This window comes from Budorcas taxicolor, chromosome 21, assembly GCF_023091745.1.
Source record: "Budorcas taxicolor isolate Tak-1 chromosome 21, Takin1.1, whole genome shotgun sequence".
NCBI classification, from domain to species: domain Eukaryota; kingdom Metazoa; phylum Chordata; class Mammalia; order Artiodactyla; family Bovidae; genus Budorcas; species Budorcas taxicolor.
The window spans coordinates 8,645,481-8,657,753 of NC_068930.1; the positions used below are offsets into that span (position 1 = coordinate 8,645,481).

The 12,273-nt window shown below is 42.8% G+C and overlaps 1 pseudogene; it reads left to right on the forward strand.

The window, feature by feature from the left end:
- The first annotated feature begins 1,277 nt into the window (after positions 1–1,277).
- LOC128066968 (40S ribosomal protein S3-like) lies at positions 1,278–6,694 on the forward strand (annotated as a pseudogene).
- The last annotated feature ends 5,579 nt before the right edge of the window (positions 6,695–12,273 follow it).

Sequence of the window (12,273 nt, forward strand, 5' to 3'; positions counted from 1 at the left end):
TCATTCAATAACTCAGAAGAAATGGGCCAGTTCCTTGAAAATTGCAACCTACTGCTGCTGCTAAGTTGCTTCAGTCATGTCCGACTCTGTGCGACCCCATAGACAGCAGCTCACCAGGCTCCCCTACCCCTGGGATTCTCCAGGCAAGAACATTGGAATGGGTTGCCATTTCCTTCTCCAATGCATGAAAGTGAAAAGTGAAAGTGAAGTCGCTCAGTCCTGTCCAACTCTTCGTGACCCATGGACTGCAGCCTACCAGGCTCCTCCGTCCATGGTATTTTCCAGGCAAGAGTACTGGAGTAGGTTGCCATTGCCTTCTCCAACCTACTACTACTACTTAGCAAAGGTAAAGTAGATAACTTGAGTAGCACTGTACCTATAAAAGAAATAAGAGTTTCTAATTAGAAAGCCCCCCAAAAGGAAATATGCTATCCCATACAGTTTAAATTGTAAGAATTACCAAACATGTTTAAAAGTTAACACCAATTTAACACAATCTCTTCCAGCAAGAAAAGAAGGCGAAAACATTTCTGAAACCAGAATTGCCTCAAAAATTACCACAAATACAGTACAAGAAAATACAATCATCTATCAAAATCTCCCATGACTTTGTTGCAAAATTCCTCAATAGAATGCTAACAAATTGAACCCAGCATTGTGTGTTTTTTTAATTACATACCATTACCACATGTGATTATTCCTACTATGTGAGACTGGATCAATGTTTGAAAATCAATTACCCTAAGCAATGACACCCCACTCCAGTACTCTTGCCTGGAAAAGCCCATGGACGGAGGAGCCTGGTAGGCTGCAGTCCATGGGGTCGCTAACAGTTGGGCATGACTGAGTGACTTTATTTTCACTTTTCACTTTCATGCATTGGAGAAGGAAATGGCAACCCACTCCAGTATTCTTGCCTGGAGAATCCCAGGGACAGGAGCCTGGTGGGCTGCTGTCTATGGGGTCGCACAGAGTTGGACATGACTGAAGCGACTTAGCAGCAGCAGCAGCAGCAGCAGCAGCAGCAACCATATGAACAAGTTAAGAAAAAATATATATGATTTATCAATCAATGCAGGAAGAGCATTGGACAAAATCTATCAAAGACATTATAAAAACTCATCAATCTAGTAATAGAGGGAAATCCTTAAACTTAATGAAGAGCACCTACAAAGTAACCTAACATCATAGTTAAAGGAAAGACAATCCTTTGCCCCTAAAACTGATCGAGGCAAGGATGTCTCCTCTTAGCACTGTTATTCTGACCACCTGGCAACATGGCATTGGAGGTCCTAACTGCTGTAATAAGACAGTAAAAAGAAACAAAAGGCTCACAGATTAAAAAGGAAGGAAAAAACTCCTTATTTTCTGATAACATTATCTATGTAAAAAATGAATCTATAAAATCCTCACAAAATTTTACCACATATGAATTCATCATGTCAGAGGACATAAAATCATCATACAAAGAATTAACTGAAATTCTACTTATTAAAAATGAACATGTAGAAACCAATTTAAACCATGATGCCATTTCCAATTTTCCAATAAAATGAAAAACTTAGCTATAAGTGTAACACATTCAGGGTCTGTATACTGAAATTTGCAAAATTCCAAAGAAAGAAATAGAGAAAGACTTAAAAAATAGAAGATAAGTCCTATGTTCATGGATTGGAAGACTCAACTTAGTAAAGATGTTGATTCTCTGCAAACTGATCTCTAGTTTTAATAAAGTTTCTATCAAACCACCACTGAATTTTATTTGTTTTTGTGGACATCAACAAGCTTTTTGTAAAATCTATATGGGAAGGTATGGCAGTAGAGTAGGTAAAACAACCTTGAAAAGAATAAAGTGGGAGGAAAAACTTTACCTGATACTAAAAATAGGAAAAGGAGTATGTCAAGGCTGTATATTGTCATCCTGCTTATATAACTTATATGCAGAGTACACCATGAGAAATGCTAGAATCAAGATTGCTGGAAGAAATATCAATCACCTCAGATATGCAGATGACACCACCCTTATGTCAGAAAGTGAAGAGGAACTAAAAAGCCTCTTGATGAAAGTGAAAGAGGAGAGTGAAAAAGTTGGCTTAAAGCTCAACATTCAGAAAATGAAGATCATGGCATCTGGTCCCATCACTTCATGGGAAATAGACGGGGAAACCATGGAAACAGTGTCAGACTTTTTATTTTATTTTTTGGGGCTCCAAAATCACTGCAGATGGTGACTGCAGCCATGAAATTAAAAGACGCTTACTCCTTGGAAGAAAAGTTATGATCAACCTAGATAGCATAATGAAAAGCAGAGACATTACTTTGCCAACAAAGGTCCGTCTAGTCGAGGCTATGGTCATGTATGGATGTGAGAGTTGGACTGTGAAGAAAGCTGAGCACCAAAGAATTGATGCTTTTGAACTGTGGTGTTGGAGAAGACTCTTGAGAGTCCCTTGGACTGCAAGGAGATCCAACCAGTCCATTCTAAAGGAGATCGGTCCTGGGTGTTCTTTGGAAGAAATGATGCTAAAGCTGAAATTCCAGTACTTTGGACACCTCATGTGAAGAGCTGACTCATTGGAAAAGACTTTGATGCTGGGAGGGATTGGGGGCAGGAGGAGAAGGGGACGACAGAGGATGAGATGGCTGGATGGCATCACCGACTCGATGGACATAAGTTTGAGTGAACTCTGGAAGATGGTGATGGACAGGAAGGCCTGGCGTGCTGTGATTCATGGGGTCACAAAGTCAGACACGACTGAGCGACTGAAATGAGCTGAACTGAGCTGAAAGCTTACTATGTAGCTTTACAGTAACCAGGACAGAGTGGTATTGGTAGAGGGATGTCTGTGTGTATGTGTGTGTGTGCTCAGTTGCTCAGTCATGTCTAACTGTTTGTGACCTCATAGACTATAGCCCACCAAGCTCTTCTGTCCTTTGAATTATCCAGGCAAGAATACTGGAGTGGGGAGCCATTCCTGATAGCTTTCAGTGAGCAGTGTGGGATTTGTGACCTCTGAAGAAGAGAAATTAGCTTTGGGACCAGAGACAAGGCTTTAGGCATTTAGAGCTTCATCTGGCAAAAGTTTTATCACAGTGAAAAAGGGATAGAGAGAGACACAGACATCAGAAGGGGCAGAGAGTGCCCCACTGGTCTGTCTTATCAAGGTTTTTTATATACTTTTTCAGTTGGTTACTAACAACAGAAAGGTCTTACCAGACCCAGTCCCACAACATGCATCTTAAGATAACAGGATTAGTCAGAAGGTTCTTAAGAAGGAGAAACATGTCCTTGAGCAAGATACATTGTTGTTATATAACTGTTTGTACAGAGTTTAAGGAAAAACATACCCCTCAGTAAGATGAGTTGTTTTATTGTGTAATCATTAGCTCTGGGCTTAAAGAAAGTTAGTCTTAGAAGAAATAGATTGTTGCCCTAACAACTCAGAGTTTAAGAAAAAAAGTCTTGACTAAGAAGAGGTAAGAGTGTAAGTGAAGTCACTCAGTAGTGTCTGACTCTTTGCAACCCCATGGACGGTAGCCTGCACCAGGCTCCTCCATCCATAGGATTTTCTAGGCAAGAGTACTGGAGTGGGTTGCCATTTCCTTCTCCAGGGAATCTTCCCGACCCAGGGATCGAACCCAGGTCTCCTGCATTGTAGACAGACGCTTTACTGTCTGAGACACCAGGAAAGTTCGACTGAGAAGAATAGAAAAGAAATGTTTGTCCTTTACTCCTCCTCAAGAGCACCAGACTCCTTACCCACCTACCTAAGAAATAGCTCTCTCATTCTCTTCTCCAGATGATGTTCATGACCCAGGGGTTGAACCTGGGTCTCTGCATTGCAGGTGGATTTTTTACCAACTGAGCCACCAGGGAAGCCTGGCAGGGGATAGACACATAGATTAACAGAACCGAAGAGGGATCCCAGAAATTCATCTACACAAATGTCCAACTTATTTTGACAAAGGTGAAAAGCCATTCAAACAAGGAAAGATAGCATTTTCAAGAAAATGTGCTAGAGAAACGAGACATTACATGAGCCTCAACCCAAATATCATGTCTATATGAATCACAGACTTAAAAGTGTAAAATAAAAACTGTTAGAGGAAAAAAAAATGGGAGAAAGTCTTGAGGTTCTTGTGCTCAGACAAGGAATTCTTACACTTGACACCAAGAACCCAGGTCTCCTGCATTGCAGGCAGACGCTTTAACCTCTGAGCTACCAGGGAAGCTCAAAAGTATGATCCATAAGAGAAAAATATTGATAAATTTATCTTATCAAAATTAAAATATTTTCTCTGTAAAAGACTTTGTTAAGAGGATGAAAAGGCAAGCATATCCACAGACTAAGAAAAAGTTTTGCAAATCATATATTTGACAAGGGACTTGTATGCAGAATATACAAAGAACTCTCAAAATTCAATATCAAGAAAACAATTGAATTAGAAAATGGGGAAAAGCTATGTACAGATATTTCTATTCATGAAGATATATAGATGGAAAATAAGCACGGGAAAAGATGTTCAATATCAGTCGTCATTTGAATTTACAAATGCAAACCACAATGAGATATTACTACACACCTTCCAAAATAATTAAAATAAAAAATATTGATAACACCAAATGTTAGTGAAGAGGCAGAGAGACTTCATCACTCATTTATTGCTTATAGGAATGTAAAATAACCATCCATTCTGGAAAACAGTTTAGCAATTAAAAAACAAAAAACAAACTGAAGAGGTAACTACCATATGAATCACAAACTGCACTTGAGAATTTATCCCTGAGAAATCGAAGCTTCAATTCACACAAAAATGTATATATAAGTGTGCACAGTAGATTTATCAATATAACTCCAACTGGGGCTAAGAAGAGGAAGTTCGTCACTGATGGCATCTTCAAAGCTGAACTGAATGAGTTTTTCACTGAGGAGCTGGCTGAGGTGATGTCCATGTTATTCCAACCAGGACAGAAATCATTATCTTGGCCACCAGGACACAGAATGTTCTTGGTGAGAAGGGCCGGTGGATTCTGGGAATTGACTGCTGTGGTTCAGAAGAGATTTGGCTTCCCTGATGGCAGTGTGTAGAGCTTTATGCTGAAAAGGTAGCCACAGGAGGTCCGTGTGCCATTGTCCAGGCAGAGTCTCTGTGTTACAGACTGGTCGGTCCTCCACCCTCCTGTGCGGCGGGCCTGCTGTGGTACGCTGCAGTTCTTCCTGGAGAGTGGGGCCAAAGGCTGCGAGGCGGTAGTGTCTGGGAAACTCTGAGGACAGAGGGCTGAATCCATGCATGGCTAAGTCCATGCAGATGGCCTCATGAGCCACAGTGGGGACCTCTTAGCTACTATGTTGGGCCTGCCGTGCACCCTGTGCTGTTCAGACAGGGTGTGCTGGGCGTCAAGGGAAAGAGCGTGCTGCCTTGGGACCCAACTGGTAAGACTGGCCCTCAGAAGCCTCTTCCACCTTTGTGGAAGCCAAAGGTGAAACACTGCCTGCCACCCTCATCTCTAAACAGAAGAGTGGGAAGCCTGAGCCGCCTGCATGCCCCAGCTGGTACCCACAGCAAAATAGGTCTCCTTGGCCACTGGATCTGGAGTTTGGATGCTGCTCTATAAAGATGTTTAATAAAAAATATTTTAAAGAAAAAAAAAATAACTCCAACTGGAAACAATTCAGTTCTTCAATGGATGAATGGTTAAACAAATTTGTACATCTGTATCATGGAATTCTATTCAGTAATAAAAAGGAATAAATTACACACAACAACCAGGATAGATCTTAAGGAAATTATGCTGAGTGAGAAAAACCAATCTCCAAAAGTTACATACTGAATGATTCCATTTCTATAATATTCTTGAAAGTATAAGTCGCTTAGTTGTGTCTGACTCTTTGCGACCCCTGGACAATACAGTCCATGGAATCTCCAGGAATCTCCAGGCCAGAATACTGGAGTGGGTAGCCTTTCCCTTCTCCAGGGGCTCTTCCCAACCCAAGGGATCCAACCCAGGTCTCTTAAACTCATGTGATTATAGACGTGAGAAACAAGTGGGTGGTTTCTAGGAGTTAGGATTTGAGGGAGGGGTGGCTCCAAAAGCGTAGCCCAAGGGAGCCTTGCGGTGACGGAGCAGTTCTGGATCTCAAGATGCTAGATGCACAAAGCTCCTATATGACAAATTTCATAGAACTACACACACACACACACACGCATGCACATGGCTGTTTATACAACTGGCAACACCTTAATAAATTCTGTGGGTTGTACTAATGTCAGTATCATGGATCTGATATTATAGTCACGCAAAATGCTACCTTTGTGGGATTAGGGGTACAGAGTACAGAGGACGTACTATACGTTTTCCCCTACGTATTGTAAATCTTCTTCCAAATTAGTTTCTTAAATTTCCTTGTCACATAATTCCAACTTCTGAATCTTCTCAAAATTGGTGTTTGTCGATTGTATTTTCTCATTCAAGTTGAGATTTTCTGACAATGATTTTCAACTGAATCCTGAACACTGTGAGTACTGTGTTATGAGACACTAGCTTTTATTCAGGTCTTCTGTCTTATCAGTGTCTACTTACTGCTTGCTGGAGGTGGAAGTCCAGCCACCCTACTTTGCCTGTGCTGACACCCAGGGACAGAAGGTGCCCCATTACTGTAAGAGCTCAGGGTCCCCACTAGATGTTTGCTGACACAAACACCACCCTGGCGCTTCCATACTCCCACTGACACTGCAGAGTGGGATAAGGACTCACTGTTGTTGGGAGGCTATAAAAGTCTCAGCTCCCCACTCCAGCATCTCTGACACCACCAACCCACTGCGGGTGGGGGTGTGTCTTGTCACAACTTGTGAGCATCTAGGCCCCTCTTATATTTTGGCTACAGGAGTAGGGTGAAGCCCTTGTTTTTGCCACAGTGCTTGACTGGAGTAGGGGAGTTATCACCTAGACGTCATGTTCTAGACAGAGCAGGCTTTAGGGAGGGCTGTCTGTGTTGTCGTTATTTCTGGATTGCTGGCTTCTCCAGCTCCCACTGTTGGATACAGGAGGCAGAAAGGAACCCTGAGGAACCTGCCTCTGTGTTGCTCTTTGGTCCTGCGGTCCCAGCCAGCCTGACTGCTTTTCTCCACCTCTCAGTGTCTTCTTGTGCTTATTTGATGTATAGTATCTAGAGGTTATAACTGTGCTCAGTGGGAAGAACAGGGAGAAGTGCATTTACTCCATCTTTTCCAGAAGACTTTTATTTCATGTTAATTCCTTTTATTTTATTGATATAATATTTATATTTGTTATAAATTCTCTGTAATCTTATTTTCAGTTTTTTAAAAAATTTGTATTGGGGTAGAGCTGATTTTAGTTTCTGCTATACAGCAAAGTGAATCAGTTTTATATATCCACTCTTTTTTGGATGTTTTTCGCATATAGGTCATTACAGAGTATTGAGTAGAGTTTCCTATGCTATATGGTAGTTATCTATTTGGGCTTCCCTGGTTGTTCAGATGGTAAAGAATCCACCTGCAACGCGGGAGACCTGGATTCTATCCCTGGGTTGGGAAGACCCCCTGGAGAAGGGAACGGCTACACACTCCAGTATCCTGTCCTGCAGAATTCCATGGACAGAGGAGCCTGGTAGGCTACAGTCCAGGGGGTCGCAAAGAGCTGGACACGACTGAACAACTTTCACTTTCACTTTACTGGGTTGGCCAAAATGTTTGTTCAGGTTTTTGTACAATATTACAAACCTGAATGAATGAACTTTTTGGCCAAGCCACAATATTTTATATATAGTAGTGTGTATATGTGGAGAAGGCAATGGCTCCCCACTCCAGTACTGTTGCCTGGAAAATCCCATGGATGGAGGAGCCTGGTAGGCTGCAGTCCATGGGGTCGCGAAGAGTCAGACAGGACTGAGCAACTTCACTTTCACTTTTCACTTTGATGCACTGGAGAAGGAAATGGCAACCCACTCCAGTGTTCTTGCCTGGAGAATCCCACGGACAGGGGAGCCTGGTGGGCTTCCATCTATGGGGTCGCACAGAATCAGACACAACTGAAGCAACTTAGCAGCAGCAGCAGCTGCAGTGTGTATATGTCAATCCCAATGCCCCATTTTATCCTTCTCCCCCATTCCCCTCCCTGATAACCATAAAATTGTTTTCTACATCATGACTCTATTTCTGTTCTGGAAATAAGTTACTTTGTACATTTTTTTAGATTCCATATACAAGCAATAGCATATGACATTTGTCTTTCTCTGACTTCCTTCACTCAGTATGACAATCTCTAGGTCCATCCATGTTGCTGCAAACGGCATTATTTTGTTCTTTTTATGCCTGAGTAATATTCCATTGTATATATGTACCACATCTTTATCCGTTCCTCTGTTGACGGACATTTAGGCTGCTTCTGTCTCCTATCTACTGTAAATAGTGCTTCACTGAACATTTGGGTGCATGTATCTTTATGAATAATGATTTTCTTTAGATTTATCCCTCATAGTGGGATTGTGAGGTCATATGGTACTTCTGTTTTTAGTTTTTTAAAGGGATCTCTATAATGTTCTCTATTGTGGCTGTACCAATTTACATTCTCACTAGCAGTTTAGGAGGGTTCCCTTTTCTCCACACCCTCTCCAGCATATATTGTTTGAAGATATTTTGATGATGGCCACTCTGGTGGCGCTAGTGGTAAAGAACCCACCTGCCAATGCAGGAGACTTAACAGATGTGGGTTCGATACCTGGATTGGGAAGATCCCCTGGAGGAGAGAGGGCATGGCAACCCACTCCAGTATTCTTGCCTGGAGAATCCCATGGAGAGAGGAGCCTGGTGGGCTACAATCCATAGAGTCACAAAGAGTCAGACACTGAAGCAACTTAGCAGGTAAGTACCCTCTCTGACCAATGTGAGCTGATCACCTCATCGGAGTTTTGATTTGCATTTCTCTACTAATTAGTGATATTGAGCATCTTTGCATGTGCTTTGTGGCTATCTTTGGAAACATGCCTATTTAGATCTTGTGCCCACTTTTTGATTGTGTTGTTTGTTTTTGTTATTGAGCTGCATGAGCTGTTGTATATTTTGGAGATTAATCCCTTATTGGTCACTTCATTTGCAGATATGTGGTTGCCTTTTCACTTTGTTTATGGTTTGCTGAATTCTCCCTCCTTTCCTATCTTCTGTTAAAAAAAATTAATAAACAGAAACCTCAATTAAATAGGATAGGAGACCAGAAGGGGGAGCTCTCACATCCTATGATGACAGCAGGGCCCAACAAGAAGAAAGACCTGGTAAGAACTGATCAAATTTTTAAACTGCACAGAAGAAAATGCTAAGCTAAAAATCAGTGAAAAAATGGAGAGGATATTCCTGCAGTACCTTAGGGTTGAGACAAAGACCCACCAAGCTCTCAGAGGAAAGGCCAGAAGCAGTTTCCATGTTTACATTCTAGGGCCTGAGGTGAGCCAGATATAGACTGATCCCTAAGCTGCTTACAAGGAATACACTTTAAATATAAGTACATAGAAAGTTTGGACTAGAATCATGGAAAATAATTTACCACAGAAAAATTTTCCAAAACTAAAATGCAGATTCACTGTAGTAGAAGACTAAAACTCACCTCTTTTAATACCAGAAGCAGCAGACTACAAAATATTTTAAAAAAAGATTCAGGTAGAGATGATCTGAATAAGACAATCAACAAACTTGATCTAATTAACACACTGAGAACATCTGGTAAAATGTTAACATTCCCATCAAATACACAAATCAAAATCAACTACATGCTGGGCCAGAAAGAAAGCCACAGTCTATTTCTTTGTGACAGGATAGAGTATGTTCTTGTTCATAGAAAACAGCAACTATAATATATTAGAAAATGTCCAGCTGCCTAGAAATTAAAGACTATAGTTATAAATAACCCAGGTTGAAAAATTATGAACAAAAATTTGAAAATATTTTTAAATTAACTGGTTGGTTTATTTTTGGCTGCACTGGGCCTTCCTTGCTGCGTGTGGACTCTCTCTGGTTGTGGTAAGTGGGCCTCTCACTGTGGGGGCTTTTCTTATTGTGGTGCCTGGGCTCAGTTGCCCCGAGGCATGCAGGATCTTCTTGGACCAGGGATTGAATCCGTGTCCCCTGCATTGGCAGGTGAACTCTCAACCAATGGACCAGCCAGGAAGCCCCTGAAAATATTGTAAAATGGATGATAAAGCAGGGGCTGAAGGACAGACAAAGACAAATGAAACAGAACAGACTCCACGAAATCACCAACACAGATCTAGGGACCTGTGCCACACGGCAATAGGAAGTGATGGTAGTGTATCAGTTGGTGTCCAGTCGGGAACAGAAACCACACGTGATTCAAACAAGGGAAGTTTAATATAAAGCTATACTATTAAGCCATGATAAAAGAGAAAATATAACTTACAACAGAATCCTAGGACTGAGGAAGAGTGGAATAAACTGGAAAGTGTTATCAACCATGGTCCTCGGACTCTAATCAGTAGAAATGCAGAGGTCTGATGAGCAATTCAGGTAAGACTTCACCATGAGAACATGTTATCAGGTGCCTAACTGGGTCTTGGAGGAGAGTGGGCTGGTTCTTTAAATGGGCTGAGGGTGGAGCATTGGTGGGCCTGGCCAGAGGAATGCTTTAGGTGGTCTTCTCACACCCTCCTGGTGGTGCTGTAAACAGGAATCATGCTCCTGGCACTTAGAAGGAGCAGTTGATTTGTGGCCTTTTCGAATCGTATTGCTCATAATTGCCCCATTCGCACCTGCAGACAGCTATTTTGAGTCCCTTGTAGCTTCTCGGTTTCCCATTGCTGGAGTATAGATGGAGGAGACATCTGTGTGCAAGCGCAAGCACTCCAGTAGAGGGTCCCAGGTCCCAGCCTAGCTCCCACCCCTGGCGGAGTAGTTCCCGGCCTTGCCTAGAGCAGAGCTGGACCACGGTTGCTGAGCCAGCAGAAAGCAACCCTGGGAGGCAGACGAGCCACAGCTTGAAGCTGGGAGTGAAGCGTGCAGGAGGAGCGGAGGTGCTGACGCAGATGGGAGGCCAGGACTGTGCCGTCTTCAAGAAGGCCACAGGGAGAGGAGAAGCAGGCTGGGCTGGGGTTGCCACGTTGCCAAAGAAAATGCGTCCTGGCCGTGTGGCTTCGGTGAGCATTGCTGGGTGTCCCCCCTCGCAGTGCTGACTCAGTACGCAGCCCCTGGAAGGCACAGGACAGCCCTTTTCCCTGGCGGTCTCCCTCCAGCTGTCTCTCTGCTGAGAAAGGTTACCCCCTCTCTCTCGCTCTTTAGTCGCTCAGCTGTGTGGACTCTTGTGACCCATAGATTGTAGCCCGCCAGGCTCCTCTGTCCATGGGAGTCTCCAGGAGAGAATACTGGAGTGGGTTGCCATTTTTTTCTCCAGGGGATCTTCCCAACCCAGGGATCAAACTCAGGTGTCCTGCATTGCAGGCAGATTCTTTACCGAATTAGCTATGAGGGAAGCTGAAGGTTACCATGCTGCTGCTGCTAAGTCGCTTCAGTCGTGCCTGAGTCTGTGCGACCCCATAGACGGAAGCCCACCAGGCTCCTCTGTCCCTGGGATTCTCCAGGCAAGAACACTGGAGTGAGTTGCCATTTCCTTCTCCAATGCATGAAAGTGAAAAGTGAAAGTGAAGTCGCTCAGCCGTGTCCGACTCTTTGTGACCCCATGGACTGTAGCCTACGAGGCTTCTCCATCCATGGGATTTCCCAGGCAAGAGTACTGGAGTGGGATGCCATTGCCTTCTCTGGAAGGTTACCATGGTGCCCCCTTAACGGAGAGCTGCCTAAAGAGCTCTGTCTGCTGTTGCAGTGCACTGCAAGGTGCACTGGGGGCTGAGAGGCAATGAACTGATAACTGGTACAATTGCTTTTGGTAAATAGTACCAGTTCAATTGCAGATACATATGGAAAATGTATCTTTGCCCATTCCTGCACTATGTGCAAAATTAATTCTATAGGCAGTGAATCTAAATGTTAAAGATAAGAAGGAAACAAATTTTTTAGAAAGATTTCTAGATTTCAGAGCACTCTCTAGCTTTTCAGAATGTTTTCTAGATTTTAAGAAGAAAACATAGGCTATATCATCATTACTTGGTAATAGTCAAGTATTTCTTAAGAGGATATGAAAAGCACTAATAAAAGTGAAATTTCTTAAATTGGACTGTGTTAAGATTTAAAACACCTTTTCTTCAAAACCCTGGTGGCTCCATGGTAAAGAATCCACCTGCCAGTGCAGGA